This window comes from Seriola lalandi, unplaced genomic scaffold (assembly GCF_002814215.2).
Source record: "Seriola lalandi dorsalis isolate HSWRI2012SDOR001 ecotype SW California unplaced genomic scaffold, Sedor1 jcf7180002054944, whole genome shotgun sequence".
Taxonomy (NCBI): Eukaryota; Metazoa; Chordata; class Actinopteri; order Carangiformes; family Carangidae; genus Seriola; species Seriola lalandi.
In genome coordinates, this window is record NW_019525495.1 from 343,647 (window position 1) to 367,814 (window position 24,168).

Sequence of the window (24,168 nt, forward strand, 5' to 3'; positions counted from 1 at the left end):
GATCCAGATAGTGACCAATATAAATCAGGCCACTATGTTCATCTGTGAGGAAAATTATGCAAATTAGAAAAGACAAAAATTTGGAACTGATCAACAAATATGAAAAAAAATACATTCAAATATAAACATATATTTGAAACTATTTTAGCAATTACATGTTATTACAGGAGAAAGTGGAGGCTACATGTTGATTATACAGTCATATCAGAAACCCCATGTGGGCTATAATGATATGTCAATAAGTTAACAGAACATGACATGAAAGGCAGTAGTTCTTCACTTTTCAGAAAATGATCTGAAATCAAACATTCTGTTATTGATGTCCTTTATCAAAGGCAAACTCACTGTTTAAAGATAGCTCTGACAATGTGGACACACGTGTGTGTGAGCCGCAGCGGTTCAGAGACGCAGCTATCACACACAGGTGAAGTAGGTGTGGCCCGGGTGTGAGGGTCACACCTGAGATTAGCCGACTCATTCCTGCTTGCTATATTATTGTTGGTCAAGATGACTGTTCAAGCCAAAACGACCCAGGCCACCAGGAAATGTCCCACTGCTCCTGACTGACTTACTGTTGACAATAGAAAAACATGTTTTATTCCAATGTAAGAAAAAAAATTTTGATTTAAGATTTTGTGCCAGGCTTAAATTTCAGTACTATTATGTGTCTGGATGGCAGGAGGATGGAAGATAGAATGAATGACAATATATAATCAGCATTCAGTACAAGTCTGAGGCTGAGAAGATATTGTCTAAAGACCACTGGGGCAGACTGTCATCTAGACATGGCTTTAGTTGTAGAAGAGACATGTGCATAGAAAACGGTATCATCTGCATAAAAATGGACATTGCAATTTTTTGTTGTAATAATTGTAAACTACACTGGACCAAGCAAGGAACCTTGTGGTACAGCTTTGGCTTTTAAAAGGAGGCTTTAAGCTTTCAATGATTTACAGACATCTGTGATATCTGAATTAAAAGCCTGTTTTCTAAATTGTCGTGGATAGCAAAATGTTGCCAGAGTAGGTGGCACTTCGCTCATTCAATCAACACTGGACTAATCAAACAGATTGAGCAGTAGCACCAGCAGCAGGAGCAGCAGCAGCTTCTTAACCAGAAGTGCCGTCATGTGGCTGCAGCAATCAGAGAAGGTGAAAGCTGCCTTATCTGACACAGACAGGGCGTGACTGTGGTTTGTGGTTTCTTGGAAGTGACGAGACACAACTTAGAACTGCTATGAGTGGGAAGAAAATTTTTTCACACTGTGTTCTGATCTTACTTTAATAATTATGCAAACACCATAATGGTTTACTGTTTAAACAAAACCATTCACAACCTCCAGTCTTAATCTGCTTTATTCTGTCCTGGTAATAAAGGTCTTTGAACTGCCGTTGAAGATTGGATTCACCTAAAAATGATGAAGAAAAAAAAAAATCATATATACTCGGAATTATACTATATATATATATATATATATATATATATATAAAGATATATAGATATATTGTTTTTCCTCATGTATTTATGCTACTGACAAAATTCCTCATAATTCAAAATTTCCCTTAAAAACCCAACAAATCAAATTTATATTGTAGCAATTCTTTTATCATCTATTTAGAGTTGTCTCCAATTCTCTACAATATGAAAAGTTATTGATAAGCTAAATAAATGTTAGGAATTAGTTGTTTTCCTAGACATTATTTGTTGATAAAGAAAATAACATACACAACTGCACTACAATAAACCAGAAACTCATATATACTGTATTAACTCCTCTGTACTGAATATTATCACCCATGTTGTATCAAGGGCTTTTTTTCCTGGCTCTACTGTGTTCACACTGGGAGTAACTAAAAAATCGGCACAAGTCAAATATCAGTCATTGACTATTCAAACTGAAAAGGTCTATCCCAATTTATTTCCTCATTAATATTATTTTCAAGCACTGTATTTATATGCTGTCGGCACATGGATTTGAACCGTTTCTGAAGTGTCAATCTGAAGCTTTGAACTACAGGTGTGGTGTACAAGTGTAGGAAGGCACAACAAATGTAAGTAAGCCCTTTATCTGAAGCAATCAACTCTTATCCTTAAAGCAGACAGAGGCTTCTCTGAGTTTCATAAACACGGTTTCTGCACTGTTTTCACTTACTAGAATGAAAACAGAAGAACTAGAATGTCTCTCAATGTGTAACATTTTTTTAAAAAGGCATCACGATTTATACAGCTACTGGCGAATGTTCTCTGTATTCACACAGCTGTAGTGTCAGGTTGTTTCTGCACCTTTTTCTTTCCACTTCTCCAATTTTTGCTATTTTTAGCAGCCCCATGAGCTGAGGCTTCAAGTCCAACTAAAACTCACATTTTTACCTATAATTTCATTTATTATGACTGTTTTGAAATGTTGGAACCATAAAGCTTCTTTCACTGCATTTTGCTTGTTTTTTCCATTTAATGTTAATCACTTAACCACTGAGCCAGTCACCTTTCTTTGCAACATAAATTAAATTGTAAAACTTCATATTTAGCCCAAGCTAAATGGTTGACATCACACTATAATGTATCCAGAAACAAGTGTTTATAACTGTATTTGTCAGCAGCTATAAGAGGATGCAGATGTTTAAAATATTTAATTTCCAGTCATAACCACCCACACTCCAGGGATTTATTCAAGGCTAGAGTACTAAGTAGGTGACTGCTCAAGTGCCCCTGACCCCCAGGAGCACCAAAAGCCCCAGGCTTTCTCCATATCATTTAAATTTGCATCTCGAAAGTAGAATATCAACTTGTCACATCCTCTTTCATCCATCTTGTCACCCTGTCTAGTTTTAAGACCTTCACTGTTTTACTTTGTTTGTTGTTAAGTTGTGTTTTACCGAATTACTTCCATGTGTCGTGTCATTAACAAACAGAAAACCTCAGGAAAGGTCATATTAATCAGTCCAATCTGTAACTGCAACCAAGTTACTGCCATCATCAAGAGGTCTGACAATTATTTTATTGAATAACTTGATGAATTGATTCAGTTCATAAAGTGTCAGAATATAGTGAAAAAATGCCCATCATGCTAATCAGAGCTTTAAGATGTTGAGAATTTTGGCTTTTTTTTTTTTTTAACTGAAACGATTAATCAATTATCACAATTGTTGGCAATTCATTTTATGCCAAAAATCGATAAATAGAAATAATTTAAAAAATGCGGAATAAAAGGAGAAATGATGAAAATGCATTAATGTGGCTTTTACTTCATTACATGACTTCAAATAAGGACCAAGTTTAAAAGATTTGCTCCTAACAGGCATGTTCATCAGCCATGACGGAAACACTGGAGTAGAAAACAAATTTACCTTTATCAAATTCACAGCTACAGCAGGCTTCAATTTGCATCCAGGAAAATTATATTAGAGTAATGTAATAATGTAACATGTAAATATAATGTGTGGCTTGTGTTCTTTCCTCTTTAATTAGACAAAAAGATAAAGGATGTCAACACCATTTTCCCCAAATGCCAAATGTTTCCATGTTGCCTATGAATGTAAGTAGGGTGTTACCACTAAGGTTAACTATTACTGCCCGTGATAATGGAGATGCCTCTTTGTCAGCACAGGGTTACATTGTAGAAATATATTCACATGTACCACCAGTCAACAACAACCTGATCTTGTTGATAAGCTGAAACATAAAGGCAGGTGAGAGAATGTGTGAATCTCACACGGGCTTGACTGCAGATCACAGCTGAAATGCCATCATCTTAGCTGTCACACCACTGAGCTGAGCTGAGCTGAGCTGAGCTGAGTTGAGCATCCATCATAAAGGTCAGAGTCTGTGACAGCCACAGAGCTTGAAAGGCTCAGAGTATTTCAGGGAGGAGCTTCGTCATCCTGATGCAATCCAGCATCCGGGAAGCAACCCCTGCATTCAGGTGCATAGAGTTTACGCAGATAACAGAGGTTTGGTGTCGGGAGTGTGTGTGTGGAATGGAGGTGAAACGTAACAAGTAATAATTATTATCTTTTTTTAATGCCACTTTATACTTCAAGTGTTTCCCCTACAGTCACTCAGCAGCACCGCGCCGCCGCTAAAATTTCACATGATCATTAATATCAACGGGCTACTAATGGTTTTCACTTGCACACTGTGTCATCGTCTAGTGCATCAAAGCCTCCCGGACCCTCTCCTCATTCTTCAAAGGACATCTACATAAAAGGTAACGTTAGAGTAGCGTAGCTCCTTTAGGGAACAGGGCAGTGCGTAACAAGCGAGCAGCAAAGAAGTGACAGTGAAGCGGTGGATGCAAGAGTAGAGGAAAAAGTCAGCAGTAAGTTGTCAATATGGCAGTAAATGTACAGTATGAGCTGCAGTGTCAATAAAAATCCTGGTTGCATGTTGCCTAAGTGCTAAAGTGTGTTGCAGAAAAAAAAGACTGTTAGTGCAGGTGGTAAATGAACATTTCAGTTTTTGATATTCATTTCTACAGATAAATGTCAAAAGCTGAAAATTAAGACACAAACGAGAAACATGAATAGTCTTATCTATAATGATTCTAAAGTAATTTAATTTGAAACCGTTCTGACTCGCATGACGTCACATCTTCACAAGAGCTCCGCTGCTGAAAAAGATTCTAGGGGAAACACTGACCTCTAATAGTCCACTACACCTCAGATGGAAATATTGTAATTTTTACTGCACTACATTTACATAACAGCTTTAATTGCAAGTTAGTTTGCAGGTTCAGATTTTGCATTTTTTAAACCACAACTCTACTGTTTTGATTCTCTACACTCTGCTTGAGTGCATATACCATTTTAAATGTGTACATATAAGAAATCTGAGTTGGTGTGTTGATAAACCAAAATCAAATACATGACAGCGTACATGAGGTATATGATTTTAATGTCCACTGACAATTCACTGAACAGACAAAAGCATCAGATCTGTGTGGAGGAGACTTCAACTATCCTCAAATTAGGGCATGAAACAAACAGAAATGTGATATTCCCACCATGTTTTCAACATGTTTTTCTTTTGTTTGAGGTTTTACTGGAGCTCTTTTAATTCAAAATCATCTCGTTCACCCTCTTCTGCGACAGTTTCAGCACCACCAGCTGTTTACCACGATGAACCAACAATGAATATCACATTCATTTGTTTCACTGTCCTCTACCTGCTCAGCAGCAAACAGCAGACAGACTCAGTCAGACAGAAGCTGGTGAACACAGTGGAGCATTTAGCAGCTAAAGAGCCAGATATTTCCCTCAGGAGCTGGTGGAGACCAAACACAGAGCTAAAAGAGAGGGAACACTGGACTTTAGACTCATGGGCACAAACACGACTACAGAGAAAAGATTATGTTGCTCTATAACTGGTAAATACAAATTAAAAGGTGATGATATGTCAGTGTTGTGTTCACAGCAAGCAGAAACGGGCTGAAAGATGAAGTGTCAAAAACTTCAGGTCCTCTAATGACTACTATAGTCCTGCTCTAAAAGCAAGTAAGCAGAAACAGACATGTTTACAGCCTGGTACAAAAAACAGTTTTGGCCTCTATAGCTAATTTCTACTCTATGACAACTGTTTATATAACTCACCTGTTTACATTTTATTAAGGCTTCAAGTTATATATAATTAAGGGCGTAGTCTCTTTGAGTGACAGATGGATGAGCGTATGCTTGCCACAAACCATCATGCACAAAGTCTCTAGCTGGAGGTTAGGGGCAGAGTCAGGCACTGCCAAGATGGCGACGGCAGAGCAGCTCACTCAAAACCAAAACCGCTCTTCAGGAACCTGTGGGTGACGTCACAGAGGCTACTTCCATCTTTATGTACAATCTATGGTTCACAGCTTGTTTCTGCTGCCCCCAAGTGGCCAAAAAATTATTCTCTCATCTAATTAATCTTGGCCTTACAGTCAGAAGACTGTTTACAGAGAATAAAGTTATCTAACAAAAACTGATGTTGTAAAAATGCAGGATGGACAAAGACAGGATTTTAAAAATTGATGGGAACATGTGGAAATGACGTCTTTGCTTTACAATCCTTATCACAGTTTTATGTTTGCTGTGACGCAGAAAAGGTAGAGTGGACACTGTCTATGTCATGAAAGGTCAAAGTTTGGTCCTACTTCACAAAGCCAGTCCCTGTGGACTGATTGAGTGCTCATTACTGAAAGGACCCAGCAGTGGGAACACAGGTCAGGGTCATGGTTAAGGACACTGGCAGAGCTGTTTGAATAGTATATTTGCTTAGTGTTCTTTTGTTATTTTCCCCTCTTGAAAGCCGAGAGTGAAATGTGCTGCAGCGGTTAACTAAACAGTCCTGAGCAGACGTGAGTGCAGGAGAATGGAAAGTTATTATTATGGTTTACAACTGAGAATGATGATGTAGATAGTGCAATAAACAAGCTATTTACCACTTGAATTAGAAGCAGCCTTTATGTTCGCCTTGAAATTAAAATCAGTGTGTTTAAACGTAGATGAGATGCTGAGGCTGACTGTTGTCCTTCATTTTGTTTATCAACTACACTTCAAACATTATATGAGCCAGCAGGTTAATTAATGTTTTAATCTGTGTCAAAGGTAGATTAATCTGGAAGTAACCATAGCGACAATACATAATTATATGATAATTAAAGCGGTCTTTGCTTTGTTCTTTGGTTGGAAGCAATGCAAGTGAAGAAATGTCTGTGATGTCCAGAGGTAGAGAACTGGACTTTATTAGGAGACACCACTTTACTTCCACCTTTGGGTGCTGACCAGTCTTGTTTTGGTGTTCCTGATTTATATGTACTGGAAGTTCGTGGCCTCAATATACACAGAGAAGTCCAGACCTCTAAATGTATCCAGTATTTTGAGTTTTTGATTATTTAGAGGTGTGCATCTTTCAGACCACAAGAGTGCACAGGACACACTAACACAACGTCCGAGTGTTGAGTGAAAATGAATCAATATGCTTCATTATTCTCAGATGATAACTCATGAAATCAAGAAGAGTTTTTACTAAACTAATGTGATAATATATTGTTAATGCTGCAAGTGTATTTTTTATAAAACCCTGTATCTATGTTGTATTTACAGTAGCAAAAGAAAGACACTAACAGGTACTGGTTGGCAGGCAGCAGGAATCAGGTAGTAGTATCCACAGGCTAACAAGCACTGGGTGCTACGTACAAGAGCAACGATGGAACATACTGTATTACTCTGCAGATCAGCTGTTTGAGTCAGAAAGAGCTAAGCGTATGTGCGCTAGTGCATAGGAATACAGCAGTTCAATGGCCAGAAACTTTAGTTCAGAAGGAAAGGGGAGAAAATATTCAAAATAAACCGTACACTTAAGCTGATATTAGGTTTTTTCTCTGGGCATGTTTTTAAAGTGGCTTAAACATGTTTTTTGGATGACCCCGTCCACAGCAGCTCATCACTCAGCTTCTGTGAGGGTGCTCCTGGTGCTTCTATGCTGCGACTATAGATGTGTACTGTACCTCAAACAACCCCACGACCAATTACTTGAACCATCACTTCAACAAAGAATTTATTTTAACACAAACCGTGATCTTTCCCTAAACCTAATCCTCGCCTCAGCATATCTCCTGGTGCTGATTCAGGAAACGCTCCTCTGGCTCAGTGTTGGGACAAATGATCCATGTGATCATTTAGGTTGAAAGACTCATTCCAACAGTTGATGGTCGTCTTTGTTAATGTGGAAGTTAAATTCAAAGCACAAGTCTGAAACTAGTTGAGACAGGCTTTGGGAAATAATAACATTAATGTTACACCTCTGTCCGACCTCCACAGTCTGGATTTGCAAGAGCTATGTCGAATAACGTTATATAAAACGAGCAGGAATGGCTTGGTAGCTTATGATTTAAATTATCAAACTCCATCATTTATAGTCACCGTGATCATAAGAAATGCATCAATAAGAGTAAAGCATGTTATGGTCGTTTGTTGGCATGCTGCTGATTGAACACAGAACACATTGAGTACACTGAAAAGTTCAAGTTTGTTAAATTATAACCTTTGTTTTTATATATTATTAACATGAAAAAAGATTCTACAGGGTCTCAACAAATGAAGCAGCTTGTTTACTCCCACCTACAACCTGAATTTATCTACTGTTTTAAACAAGCAGTGTCACTACTCCTTTAAATGTTTTCACTGACGTCACAGATGGGAGTCCTTAAACATTTCCACAGCGCTACATTCAAACTGATGGAGAGAAACAACAAAGAAACATATAATAATATTATATTTGACGTGTACGGTGACACAAATCACAGACTTGTCGTTACATTGCACTCTTCATTAACTGCACAGCTGCACCATACAGGATCTACATAAAAGACTAATTTCAAAGAAAGTCGTGACAGAAATGTTTCTTTATCTGAAATGGGAGACTTAAAAACTGATGTACGAGACTGTTGATGTTTAGATTCTTATCCAACACAATGCCATCATCTGATTGGTCCAAAATTTGTTACATGTGCATACAAATGACATGAAAGCTGACTGTAGTACTTTTGACGGGGCTGTGGTTGCTGTGGAAACACATATCACAAAATTACAACATGCTGGAGGAACTTTTGGTGAAACAAACTACAATCACCTCCTCATGGTTGTTTCCTCCACCAACGTTACAGCGTGAGTGTTTCTGCAGAACATTATGATGTCACAGTGAGGTTGACCTTTGACTTTTCTTGGATATAAAATGCCATCACATGGGGCGTCATGTGGCGTAGTGGTCGAAGCAGGCGCCCCATGTGTAGAGGCTACAGTCCTCGCTGCAGTTGGCCCCGGTTCGAGTCCCGCATCGGACGGCCTTTGCTGCATGTCATTCCCCCTCTCTCTGTCTCTCTCTACTATCCTGTCCAATAAAGGCACAAAAAGCCCAAAAAATATATACTTTAAAAAAAAAATTAAAAAAATGACATCACATTTTATCCTTAAAGAAATTTGAGTTAAACTGTGTCATAATTTGTGTATAAATTCATGTGTTATGGCTTTTGTGAGGTCATAGAGACCTTTGACCAGAAAATTCTAATCAGTTCATACTTGAGTCTAAGTGAATATTTGTGTCAAGTTCAAAGAAAATCACTCAGGCGTTACTGAGATATTGTGTTCACCGTGAGGTCACCGTGACCTTGACCTTTGACCCTCAAAATCTAAACAGCTCATCCTTGAGTCTAAATGAATGTTTGTCTGCTGAGGATTACAGGTGCCCCCAAATCTCATGCAGCTATTATTCAGATAGAATCAGCGGGTCATGAATAAATCAGCGTGTTGATCGATGAATATTTAACGACAACGCTGGTAACTGCTTTAACCTCCTCTCCTCCAGACTCAGCAGGAGGCCTGTCGTTCTGAGGGGGCTGCGGCTTTTCTGAGGCTCAAGAGGAGTGATGAAGGCTGCTCCTCGGGGTTCGGTGAGTCACAGCGACTTAATAAACCCAGTGAATTCACACACAGCCTACCATCCAGTTCTAGCTTGAGCTTTGCTGACCTTTTTCTGTTTTGTCCAGGCAGATGCCAAAGAACAAAAAAACATCAGAGCAAGATGGAAAAGGCCTGAGCGCCTGCATCATTCTTTGGTCTTTTTCCAGCTACAATTTCAAGAGCAGATGGAAAACAAAAGCATCTTTCGGAGATGCACCTACGTACGTAATGTGAAGGCAATTTAATACGTCAATCTCTCAGTCGTCTCTCTATCATCAGTCTGCGTAAGTGCCTGAGTTACTTTTGCCTAAAGGACCATCTTTCATCTTGGCACAAGTCTGAATTGAAAGCCATCAGATTGAAGTGAAGGCTGCAACATGAAAAGAATGAGGTCTGTTCGTCTAATTAACAGAGATGTTATAACTACGAAAATAAATCAGTTAAATAAACTGCAACACTTTGAATGAGCCTGCTGCCACATGCTTTTATAGATGTAATGATTAGTCGATTAAAGGTCCCATTTAGTATAAAGGTAGATGTCAATGTGTTGTTTGATTATAAAGAAGGTCTGATTCTATATTAAAACTGTGGAAGTATCAAAGCCTCAGTCCACAGAGAAATGCACACAGCCTGTATTCAGGAACTGAGCCTTAAACCAGCTGTCAGGACTTCTGTAACTTTGTGATGTCACAACAAAACAGTCACCTTCTCAGCCATGCCACAAACCCCGCCCACATGGACGCACCATTCAACCTTGCAGGATTTTTTCACTACTTTCTGACATTTTAATGACACTCTGAATAAATGGTCCCAAGAAAGCTGATTTATGGACAAACTACAAACAACAAATATAATATTTCAACTTTACGCCTTTGCCCACTTTTGGATTAGCAAGGAGTTAGGTGGAGGCAGACACTGCCAAGATGGCGACAGCGAAGCAGCTCACCTTGAGCAGCTCACTCTGCTCTTCAGAAACCGATGGGTGACGTCAGAGGCTTTGAATTTCTACATCTAAAAAAAACTGATTAAGCTAAGCTAATTAGCCTTTTAAACCTCAAAGTGTTTCTCTTATTCACTTTCTGCCTTTATAAAGCACAGGTTTGCACTTTTCAAAAGCAACTGAAAACATAATGGCAGAAAACGAAGAAATACAATATAAGATTTAAACAGAAATCGGTTAGTTTGAACTGATTTTACAGTGAACAGTGAAAAAGGGAGGTTTGTGTTCCATGAAAAGGCCTAACTGAAAAAACACTTTTATTTTGTAAAAATATTTCAGCCACATTTTGGAAAAAGAAAACCTATATACATCCCTTAAGCTAAAATCAGTATTATCATAACCACCGGCTTCCTCTCAATAAGTATTAATATTTGTGTTGTACTTGAACACTGTGACCAGTTTAGTTCTAATTAATTTGTCATTGTTCATTTGCACACGTGGACTATAAGCCACAGTGACTGGTTCTGAGAAGTTTATCATGATTTTTTACATACACTTCAGCTTTTGAGATAAAACATGTTTTTGTTGGGGGTTTTTTCCTGGAAGAAAAAAATGTCCCTTATTTGTTTACTCACTGTGTGAGTGTGATTACCAGCTGACATGATTTGTTCGGTTCAGCTCAGAGGAGCAAAACAACATCATGTCTTCTCAATGTGGAACTACTTCTGCTGTATTTTATTTTTGTTTTGCATTTGTCAAAAGGAGGGTGAAAAGACAGGATACGAAAGCAAACAATTCAAATATGATTGAATATGTGATCCTGGAAGATGAAATTATAATGCATTCACACACTAACCATCTGTCCATCCATCAACACACACTCAGAGTCACCACAGGGGGAAGTTAATCAGTTCAGTATGTGCACAGTGTAATTTCTGCTTTTTGCAAGGTCAAAAATACAAAGAATAAGAGAAATCTCATATTGTAGTGCTCCCCCACCGCTGATCAACCACCAACCTATACCCATGTCGGGTAATGGCAAATTCACAGGGTAACAACAGAACGATGCGACTATGGATAAAAGTCAACCCTATGTTGAACCTTAGACTGTAAATAAAAATGGACGTAGCTTCCGTGACGTCACACACAGGTTTCTGAAGAGACCTCGGCTGAGCTGCTCCTCTGTCACCATCTTGACAGTGTCTGATTCCACCTAATGCCGGGAACACATTGCCTGCATTGCGCGTACGTGGCGGCTGACGTAGCTGAACTGCCGCGGAGAAGCACAGGTGTGTTTTCACACCGGCTGCGTATCTGATGCTGCAGCTCTATCTCTCTACACAGAGTTTGCAGGCTACTAGAATGTCGAATTTCTTTTCATTATAAATTAATTTCTTACATATCTTTGACAGAAAACTTCACTAAAATGCCACTGTCTCCACATGCAGCTGCTAAAGTCTGTATCATATTCAGATTCAGCCTAGAAATTGAAACTAAAGACAGTTTTATGTCATGTTGCTGGTTTGATGACAATATGACAGAAAGAGGTCTTTTCTCTGTCTGTTAGGTGAGGTGAGAGAAGCGCATCTCACATGTGGGTCACGCAGGCAGTGAGTCCGCTCTAACCTGTTAACATGTGCGCCGAAATGAAAACCAAGATGTCCCGCAGCCACGTCGCATCCCGAGTGTTCCTGTCCTAACTCCCAGCTAATCCATAAATGGTCAAAGATGTGGGTCGTGTGTGGAGCTGAGACTTCAAGTGTATGCCACTTTGAGGCAAGCATACACTCGCCAACCTGTCACCCAAAGTGACACTCCCTCAGTTATACAGAACTTTAAGCCTTAATAAAATGTAAACAGATGAGTTATGTAAAAATCCCCCCCCCCCGTATAGTTTTCATGAAGGAGGAAATTAGCTCTAGAGACCAAAACTGTTTGCGTACCAGACTGTAAATGTTTATTTCTGCTGCAAAGTTAGACATTGTAACATGGGAGTCTATGGGGGTTGACTCACTGTTGGAGTCAGACTCTAGTGGTCGTCAGAGGAACTACAGTTTTTGACAATTCAGTGTTTGGCTTCATTTTTCAGCCGTGGCTGATTGGGTGAAACAGATTCAGTTACCAAGATGCTGGAGTAATAGTGAGGTTTCAATTACAAAAAACAGGTTGGGAAAAATCTGGTAAATTAGCTTACTGATTTTTTACAGAACAAAACAATTAATTGAGTAATCAAGAAAATATCTAGCAGGTTAATTGATAATCAAAAAATTGTATTGTTGCATATGTAAGATGTAACCCCTTTACATGTGTCAGTCTAAGATCATGTTCCTTTAGTATCATGTTGGCCATGTCAACTCACTTTTCTTTGCCTGAAAATAACACTAAAATATAGTATCCTCCTTTTCCTATAAAAAAGGAAAAAAAGATACTAAATCATTTTCTGCTCATATAAATCAACCACATGCTTTCCACGATACATAATTATTTAACATCTCAATTTATTATAATATATGCATGCCCACACACACACACACACACACACACACACACACAGATTAGGTTACCGTGCCAATTTCTTAAATATGTTTGACAGTGGAGTGAAATTTCTTCATATGGAAATATGCATTAGTCTAACAACCTCAGATATGCATGTTTCGTCTGCAATTTCCCTTTGCAACCTACCTATCTATTTAGACTTACTTTTACGTTCTCTTGTTTCTCTGTTCATTAAAAGGTTTATCAAGAGACTAATGGGCTTTGTGTTCAAATAAATGTCTTTCAATTTAGACTAATAATCTGCCACCAACGTGTTTATAAATTGTAACTAAGAGTTTCCTTATTGGTTACCGCAATAAATTATTTATTAATGCTGATTAATGCAATGAGACGTAATATGACACCAAAGAGACACAAAACGACCATAAGGAGAAAACACAACCACAAAAAGATGCATGCTGACTAAAACTGATGCAAGATGATCACAAAAAGATGCAACACAACTTAAAGAGACAAAATGAGAGGCAAAATGACTATAAAGAGACAGAACAACCACAAAGAGATGCAGACTGACTAAAACAGATGCATAATGGCTACAAAAAGATGCAACATGACCACAAAGATGCAAAAGAGCAAAAATGAGACACAAAATGACTATAAACAGATGCCAAAAAAAAAACAACAACCCTGAGACAGAAAACAACTAAAAAGAGACACAACTCAACCACAAAGAGATGCAGAATGACCACAAGGATGCAAAATGACTGAAGGAAGGTGCAAAATGATTAACAGGAGGCAAAACCACTTCGAAGACAAAGCCCACAGAGACACAACGCGACTAAACTACAGAGACGCAAAGTGACTCAAACAGATGCAAAACAACCACAGAGATGCAAAACGTCCATAAGACGACATTTGTTTACTACACTGAATAAATAAAGTGACTTCAGTGTTCTGCCCCCCCCCCACCCCCCCACCCCCTGTCCTAAAGTTTCCAAACCCGCCCCTGGTTGTAGTCCACACTGAGGGATGTTGTTTCCATCGTTGGTTTTGTTGTTGTCAAAAACAATCTACACACTCTCTCTGAGCACAGGTGAGGTGAGAAACAACAACATCACTCACTGAACTGTCTCAGTTATTTTCAGTTAAAGTCTAACGGGTTAAATTCAACATAAACATGACTGAAATACTACAGATGGATCTTTACTCTTCACAACTTACCTTGCTGCTGACACTCTCAAACCGCGGTCTTCCCCAACCTCGTTCTCCTCTTGATTTTTGGATTTATTGGTGAAACAACGCGAGAAGCGCAACTCGACACCTCATCTATTCCCTGCCAGGATGTGTTTTAATCTTCATCCTTCGCCGTCAAACTGTCCGCTCCGTCAGTGTCTGTCAGTGAGTTACTGCCTCAGTCTGTTCCCTGAGCAACTGATGCACCGAGAGCCTCCAGCTCCGCGTTATAACTGTAGCGCAGGTCGCTCAGTCTCTTGCCTGTAACTAGGTAACAGCTCTGCCTGCTGCAGGGAGTCAAGTAGGAGGTGTCAAAATCCTATGGTGTGTGTGTGTGTGTGTGTGTGTGTGTGTGTGTGGTGGGGTAAGGGGGGTGGGGTGGGATCAGAGTAGGGTGTTCAGTCAGATTGGACCACTATTTATGGAGAAATAAGTAAATAAAAGAAGAAACTAAGCATTTTTATTCGAGGTAGGCTATTCATTCAAAACTACTCTTATCATTTTTTCTTTTAAAAAATGTCAAGTCGGGCTAATTTCAGTGATTTGCCAGAGGTGGCCCCAACGTTTACTTTGGACAGCACCAGGAGAAAAAACTTTAAGAAACAAAGTGAAACAGTCCTTCACTAAAACTGTGTCGGAATTCAGGGGCTGCATCCTTCAGGGGCCGCATCCTTCAGGGGCCACATCCTTCAGGGGCCACATCCTTCAGGGGCCACATCCTTCAGGGGCCACATCCTTCAGGGGCCGCATCCTTCAGGAGCTGCATTGGAAGACCGACTGTACCACACCGCACAACTACAGCTGAAATATTTCAGCTTGTTGGAGGACTGCTCAGAAGAACTGAGGTTCAATTTGTAAATTTAGCATCACAGCATCACAAGAGGAAGACCAGAGGATGGGAACAATAGGAACAGGATACGCATAAAAAACATTAGGTATTTTCAAGATGGCTTGGAAATCTACACCTACAACCCATCTGCAGCAGAGATGAAGGTAATGGAACTATACCTGCCAAGTGATTGGACTCTGCTTTGTGATTGGACTGTCATTGTCCAATCAGATTCAGGTGTCACAGCTTGCTACTCTCTATCCTGGGAGTTGTATGTACGAGGCTATATAGTGAGCACATCTGTAAAATCAAAAAACAGTTTCGGAAACTACTACCCCAACCCATTTTTTCCCTTTCAGGACAAGCGCAATGAATTAATTTTACTTATTGACAAAGTCAAATGTAAATTATGCAGGAAAGTCAGATTATAGATTATAATACAGTGCTCCATCCTCAAAGCATCTGGTGCGGGGGGTGGGGGGGGTTCTTTTTAGTTTATTTTCTATTTCTATTTCAAACCTTTCATCTAGATTTTTTCTAGACATTTTTCTAATCATCTTTTTCTCCCGAAAACTTGCCTCTTGGGAGGTGTTTATAAAGACGATAAAAAAAACTTTAAAGATGATACTGGCAAAAAAAAAAGTTCACTTGCCTTTCAGGGCTTCTGTAGTTTGTAACAAAAAAAACAAAATAAAATAGATATGAAATGTATGTATATGACTACATTTTAATGTATGTGTAACCGTGGGAAACAACAGGGAAATGCCTTGTTGCCTTGTGTTTAGCCACTTCCTGTTGACCCTCCATTGGTATGGGGAAGAGAGAAATGTAGATTAGAAAATGAGCGATGTTTGAAACCCTTGAGGCCACTGTACTGTTTATGATACGCTCACAAACTGAGATCTGCATGTTGGAGTTACTTTCTAAAATGCTAATCAAGTTCCATTAGGAAGGTCCTGAAGCTGCCAGGATTCTCTGCAAAGTAAACATGAGGATGAGGGTCAGCAGGTCTACATGAGAGCTGTTCTCCCTTGTTTCCCTCACAGAGAAATAAATATTGCCGCCCTCAGCTTCTATCAGGACATCTCACTGCCATCAATCCTGACATTACATACTGACATTATACATGAAATATCTTTCACCTGAATGAGTCATCATGTACATGTGCAATTAGTACTCCCATTCAGTGATGCTGCACTCGTGACGGTGCAACCAATACACAGGATTATGTAAAACCAGTTTCAGAAACAACATGAAGCTTTACATTGACCCAAGGCTGCAGATTATGTTTACTGTTTATTATAAGCACCATATAGCTTCTCTGTTTTTATTCGTTTCCTTTTTAACTTTAGCTTTATTTATATTGTTATTAATGTGTTATTATTATTAATATTTTTTATTCATTTGACCTTTTTTTCCCACTTCGATGGGTGCTTTGTGTTTATCTAGAATGTAAGCTGCTAGAACATTCAGTTTCTCTTATCTTAAAATTCCCCAAATTTTATATTATTTCTTCTGCCACCATCTATGGGATGATGAGATAACAAAAAACAAAACAGAGTAATCCCTATTGAATGATTGTTGAATTAATGCTTGACATATTAAAATTTGTGAACAACAGTTTCAAAAACAACAGTTTTTTTTAATTAGGCAGAAAATATGACAAAAAACAAGACAAAGAATTAATAAGTTTGTACAGTGACTGTAGATAAACTCCTCTAAACATCTAGTAAATTAAAAGACACTGTTTAAAGTATTGTAAATCACAATCTATACATTAAAACTGTACATGAAAACTTGTATTTAAATGAAACAAAATTAAAGGCTTTTTTATTCTAATCAGGACTCAAAGTGCCTTGGATGTTTTTCCTTCCTGTTTACAATTGTTTGTGTTGACATTACACAGCTTGTCAAACTTCGATGAGACATTTGGTATTAATTTCTATGAGAACTCTCTTGATTGCTGCCATCACTGTTTAATACAAATTCTACAATAATTTATTTTTAAATTTTTCAGTAACAACTTGGAATGCAAAATCCCAGCATTGCTTATTGCACTTATGAGCAAACCAAGTTTCTTGGTGAAAGCCAGGTTCAAACTGGCTTCATTATTGGCTCCAGTCATTTTATAATAGTCATTTGACTGATAACAAAATATTGATACAAAAAGGACACAGTCTTCTATAGCAGTATAACTGTAACCTGTTCTTTTTTATAAATAAATGAGTTGCAACATGAATCTTTTATGAACTACTCTACTAATATTTAACCGTCTGGGCAGTTACAGTTGACTAATGTATGTAAACTTGTCACTGTATAGATACAGATGCTACATATTCTTACAAAATTTGAAACTTGCGCATATATATATATATATATATATATATATATATATATACACACACAAGTTGATCTTACTTCTACGAACCCAACTGCCTTGAAAAAGCTAAGTAACCATTCTTATATGTTGACTTCATATCTACAGGGAGTGAAACATCTCTTGTATTAGTGTTTCTGCTTAATTCTGACATTAAGGAACCAAATGCAAAAGGTTTCTATACAAGCTGCCATCAGGATAAGCCTTCTAAATCCAATAATCTTATGTCCTCATGCAATATTCCTACCCTACTCTGATTTTTAAAAATTTGGTATGATATCACACGTGCAACAAATATTCATGAGATCGCTGAATTGCTTTTAGCTGGTGACAAATGTTTTATTGTAAATGTTTTCATGTGTGTGTGTGTGTGTGGGGTGGGGGGGGGGTATTTTACAGCCCCTCATATACAGAGACAGCAGCTCTGTTGCCAAAGCTTTGGCTCATTGGTGTCTTGGGTCTCGTGAAGCAGATGTCTCGTTAACATTTCTCTTTCAGATGTATGGATTGAGCATGAGTGGTGTAACAGATCAATAGATCGTAATGTGACACATCATTATCACTTCTCCAGTGCTTTCACAAACCAACCCTTCTCTGCTATAAAGAGCATTATTCTGCCTCTGAGGCGACAAAGGAGGCCCTCACTGTCATTGAAATGGTCATGACAACAGTGATGATCACTCCACTGCAACAGTCTGTGTATGTGTGTGTGTGTGTGTGTGTGTGTGTGTGTGTGTGTATGTGTGGTCTATCAGATGAACATTCATTCCACATCTCACATGAAATACACACTACAACACAACTTTATTATTATTGTGTAGCATCGCATTCCAACGCACGTATGTTTTATCCCCTCCAAAAATTATAAGTGAATATTAGTGCTTTAAACTAAGCATGATTAATCACCTTTTTTTTAATCTATTGACAGCATCACTAAAAAGACCTTTTTCACAACAGACATTTTAACTTTGCATAGCAGGAAAATCACAGGTGAAACATGTCACTAAGCCACGAGCGAGCCAGCGTGCACAAAACCAGGAATGGTGGAATGCTGTTGTTTTTTAATGTTATTCATTTGCTCTGTGCATTTCCTGCTATGACAAGTCGAAATGTCAACAACTTCTCCAACCTGAACAACCACACACCACGAATGACCCATAGGAGTGTCTCCTGATATAGCACCCCTACAGCAGCAGGCTTAACGGACCTTGGTTGTCATAGTTACAATAATAAACACACAGATTGTACTGAGAGCGGCATACCTACTTTTGCCGCCATGGTTACTATAATAACGGTCATGGCTTGGTTATGTTCAGGAATACATGGTGACTGTCACGCCCCGTCTGGATAGTTAAGTTACCTTTTTGTTTCTCCTAGTGTTCTTTGTCTCGTACTTCCTGTTTTATTTTGATACTCACCTCTTGTCTCGTTTCAGGTCCTTTACTTCCTGCCCTGTGTCTTTACCTGCCCTGCCCTAATGTGTTGCACCTGTGTCTCACTGTCTCCCCTCCTCCTGAGTATATACTCTTAGTGTCCCCTTCCTTCTGTGCCAGCTCGTCTTGTTCCCTCCTTGTTCCAGCATTTTTCCTTGTGAGTTTCTTAGAGCCAATAGTTTCCTTCTGACTGATCACATGTGTACTGACCTCGTTCTGATTAAAAGGACTGATTTTTGAACTGAGCCCGTGACTGCGTTTGAGTCCAAGCCTGTGGTTCAGCATTGACAGTGACTTGGGTCAAAATAAGTACTTCCTCAACATTAGGCAATCTTTGTTGTCATGGTTACAATAATAACATGGTAAATTTTGTCGAACGCTCGTTGATGATAGAAACAACATAAACAGTTACTTTCACATGGGAATCGAACACCGCTCTCCTGTGTCATATTCATCCATCCACCACAACTTCCTCCTGACGTGGACTTTGTCTCTCTTTATACTCTATGTCATCGACACTTTTCCCTTTGCACCTCTCATAATTACTACGACCACTAGATGTCGCCTAGCAACAATAAAAATAACTATGGGTCATAATAACCTGCTGCACAGACGACCTATAAGCTCATTTTTTAACAGGAAGACAGTCTCCAAAATGTTTACTGTGACACAGATCTATAGACAACTGTTTTCCATATTAACCTTATTAGGTGATAATATGTCAGTTTTGTGTTCACAGCTTGTTTGAATCACATGGTTTTCACTGGTTTTCATCTTTTAGCAATCTGCACTCAAACTGCAGCACCATGCAACAGCTACAAGACACTGATTAAAATGAATGCAGACTGGATGTTCTCTGTGTAGATTACACAGCTCTGAGGTCTGCTGAAGGATTTTCATTCTAAATGGAAATAATTGGAAACCAGATCCAAAAACACAGCCAAAATCCATCCCAAATGTTATAGCACAATTTGAATATAAATGAGAAATCTCCCTCAAACAACAGTCTCTCTTGCTGCTGGAATATTTACTGTGTTTTGTGTTGGTTTGCTTGACATTAGATTTTGTAAATATATAAATATTTCCAAGTGAGAAAGTCATTTTTATTCAGTTCTGTGTCCTAACCCTTTTCCAATTTTTTTTAAAACTTTCATAGCATTTATTTAAAAATCATCAACAAAAAGTATGAATTGCAATTTTAAGAGGGTGCAATAACCTCAGGTTCTTGTACACCATAAAGTCAAAACGTCTCTGTGACAGGTGCGTAGGATCCAAGACAAGAAAAGAAAACCAGAAAATCACAAACACGCCTCCAGGGGGACTCGCTTTATTAAAATTAGGTTTCAGTCCTCAGACACATCAGGTTGACCTTCACCATCTTGATATGACCCTGTCTCCTTAAAATTCTAGGTACCACTTCACAATAAGACTACACTCATAAAGGATGTATAAGTGGTTTATAATTAGATTATTAATTCATTTGTTAACACTTTTATAAATCATAAAAAAGAGTCTTATAGTAACATATTAATAAATGATCATGTGTTTCACACTTTACATTAAGGCTCATTTGACCAGTTAACTCACTTGTGATATTAATGAGTAATAAGCATTAACTTGATCTTGCCAAATAGTGAGGCTGCATCAGTGTATGAAAACTGTGTTATAACTTATAATTGTTGGAACAGAGTACCTGTATTTTTAAAACGATATACACATATCTTTTGCACATCTAAAACTGACATTTATGGGGTTATGCTAGCTTGTGCCGCTACAGTGACTTTGTGTTTACACAGCTGATTGCCCTCGAGGATGTTTCCCCACTGTTAATCCTATTTGTACAAGCTAATTCAGCATCTTTCAGTTTTGATTGATTGATTGATTATTTGTCTTGTATAACGCTGCATGAAGACGAGAGCCCCGAGATCCATTTACTAATTGAATCTCACAAGTTTGACACTGAGAGAAGACAACCTGCTGATTTGGATTTCCCCTTATAGCGAGGTCTGAGTACACCGCCCTGAAGCTGAAGGGGTTTCAATGTCTTGTTCCAGCAGGTGGTGGAGGAAGTATTCACATGCTTTGCTTCTGTAAAAATACCAGTACAATACTTTAAGAACACTCCACTACAAGTAAAAGACCTGCATTTAAAATCAACTTGGGTAAAAGTCCAGAAGTATTATCAACTAAATACACTCAAAGTATCATAGTAGAAGTAATCATTTTGCAGTGTGGATGACATTAGATTGTTAGAATCGATGCATCAGAGTATAATTTGACTGTTGTAGCTGCTCGAGGTGGAGCTAGTGTTAGGTATTTTAGTCCAGTGGTGCCCAACCTATAGGTCGGGGCCCCTCTGAGGGGCCACACGAGCAGCCAAAAGTGCTTCACTTTTTAATTGGACCTTTTTCACACATTTAGATTTATAATTTACAGGCAAATTTCATATAACGAGACCATTTGCATTATTTTGACATAATTAACAAGCATGGATATTATTTTTTATCGTTAACACTTACGTTAATTTTAAAATGTAATAATAGAATTGTCTTTTTCTTGAGTTACTGTTCTGCTGGTCTGGGCAATACCTGCTCTTCAAGGTAACAGACTTCGAGTCGTGTTAAATATCTTCAGCTCGGCCCTGGACTGTTTGAAGTGTCAGCAAAAACAGTTTCTTTTGCCTATAGTTAATATTAGGTTGTTAGCAAATAACTCTTGTGTTTATTTGTGGTTAATTAGTTATTGTCTTAATGGTTTGGCCAGGCAGTGCATATGATCTGCCTCATGTCTCAGTCACTCAGGTCAGTTTTGATTCATCCAGGTCTGTTGCAGGTTCATTTGCTGTATGTTGAGTTTTTTTTTGTTGACCTCTTTCAGGGCCCAAGTTAGTTGATATGTATCCTTCCTTTGTATTTTCTCACTTTGCAGGTAAATAAAAACAATAAAAACTCACCTTTTTGGGAGACGAAAGGAAAAAAAAAAAGTTCTGATAAACAAATTTTTCTGAAATATTGGATCATTTTACCCCACGGTGCCTCAGACAGTTATTTAAATGAAACCGAACCTTCTGAGAAGTGTAGAGGGAAAATGTCTTCGGTGTAACTGACAAACGACGCATGGTGCCAACTGGACACTACGTTTTAATCACAAGCCAAAAACAGTGGGAAACACTAGAGTAATCTTCAACAGTGCATTGTATTTTATAAACTTATCAAATGTATTTTAATGTAAAATCTTAATCTGAAAAGTATCTAGTAGCTGTTCGATAAATGTAGTGGAGCAAAGAATGAATGTGGAAGTGCAAACTTTACTGTGAAGCACTTATTAAACCTTCTACATTTGCTTTTGCTTCAGTTTGAAAGTTTGTGTAAAAGATTAAAAAACTGTCCAAAGATTTTTGAGGTCTTGAGGCGCAGAGAGAAAGCAGGGATCTCATTAAGAGGATCCTCTTCTTGTCTTGCCGCTACGTTCGCCCACACCTCATCATTCACCGCTGACTCATCAAGGTCCTGCAGAGCAAGCGGCCAAGAGTCAAAGAGCCTCTCCCACTCTGAGACGTGATGCTTTTTTTTCGCAGGGAGAGTCTCACGGGAGTCCTTCTCAACTGGCATTAAATCTAATAATCCCCCTCATACACTCAGTATGCATATCATTTTATCTTATTTTTTTTTTAAAGCATGTCAATTTAATTACACAAACATTACATCTGGTAACAAATCTCACCTCCTCAGTTGCAGGCTGAAAAGACATTCACAGGATGTTTTAATTTGACAGGTTCTTTGACTTTTTTTTGTGGAGCCACTGTCATTTCTTTTTTCTGTCCTGTAGAGAACCAGTCTGCGATTCACAGCGAAGTTATTTGTAACGACGGCGGCAGGCAGGAAGGAATGTGTGCGAGCTGAGCATGACCTATTAGACGCCGCAGGGGTCTCAGTACTGCACCCACTCTACACATGGGTGGTAAATTATATGATAAAGAGAGCGTAATACTAAAGCCACACACATGATATCTACTAAAAGTTGAAACATAAGATGGATAATCTTGATTTGACCTTGTTGGGCCACTTATATTTAGAAGCAACCGATATCAGGGTCTTGAGTGGTCTCTGTTTGCCCAGTCTCACCAAAGCTGTAGGTGACAGGTGCTGGTGATATGAACATGACGCCAGTTTAATCCAGATAAAAGATGAATACAAATACTGTACAATATCATTTTGGGTTCAAAGAGAGGAAGATAGAACCCAGTGTTGGCATAATGCATTTTTGTTTGGTGGTTTGTGTAGAACAAGTGGCTCGCAAGCCACCAGTAGCTCACCCCGTTTTAGAGTAGCTCACCCAAAGGGTCAGAGGATATAGTCTCTACATGGATGCAGAGTACAGACTTTAAGCAACACAACTTCATTCAGTAAATCTACTCCAAATGCAACAAAATCAAACACAGACCCCCACCCACCCTTCATCTTATTCATCTGATTTGGTTTGGAGAACAGTAAGAGTGTTTTCATACGAAATGTGAATAAATATGATCACTAACACTGATCACTAAGACATGAGGAGCTCTCAGCCCCTTTTATCTTGGCAAAGTAGCTCTCAGAGTAGACCATTGTAGACCATGTAGACCATTTGACTACTTTACGTATGGAAATGAGCTCAGAAAAAGGTCATGTTTATTTGTCAGTGTTAGACCACTTGCCTATGAAGGTTCTGCAAAATAGGAGACTGACCATCAACAGTTATGTGTTTGCATGTAGCAGGTCAATATTGACATCGACATAATGATTTTCTATTCCAAATATGTAAAATCTTATTTCATTTTCAGTGCTCAGCGATTCGCTCAGCGCCTCCTAGGCCCAGTCTCGCTCTGTCTTTCAAACACAGTGAAAACAAGACCTGTCTGTCACAGCCGGACTGACCATCTGGAGCACCAAGAGAAATCCTGCTGTAACCTAATGTATGGTAGTATGAAATAACAACCCCTTCACCAGCAGGCCCGGTTCCAGACTGCTTTGACTGGGGGGGCATAAAGAGATGTTGACTGGTCACTAACTGACTTCAAGACTCATTACTGGGATCCTCTATGAGTGTTCTTTAGGACTGTAGCTGTAACATGCACTGTTTTATTTGATCTAAAACTAAAGCCATAGATTCTAATAACACATAAGCCCATAATGTATTTAATATTACTTCATTTAAACTGAAGTTAGATAACACTAACACACACGCAGCTAACTGCTACATCTTCAAGGTGATTGAAAATAATTGACAATAAATAATCCTAAAAACTGCAATTTGCAAGTAGCCGAATAAATCTGTCAGATCTAGAGATCAAATTACGTGGATAATCCGATTCTAAAACCAGGCTATTCTCATCACAGTCAAGTCACTGAGCGTAGGCAAAGTAGGCTGGTAACAGGAGTAGTGATGAAGTCTAT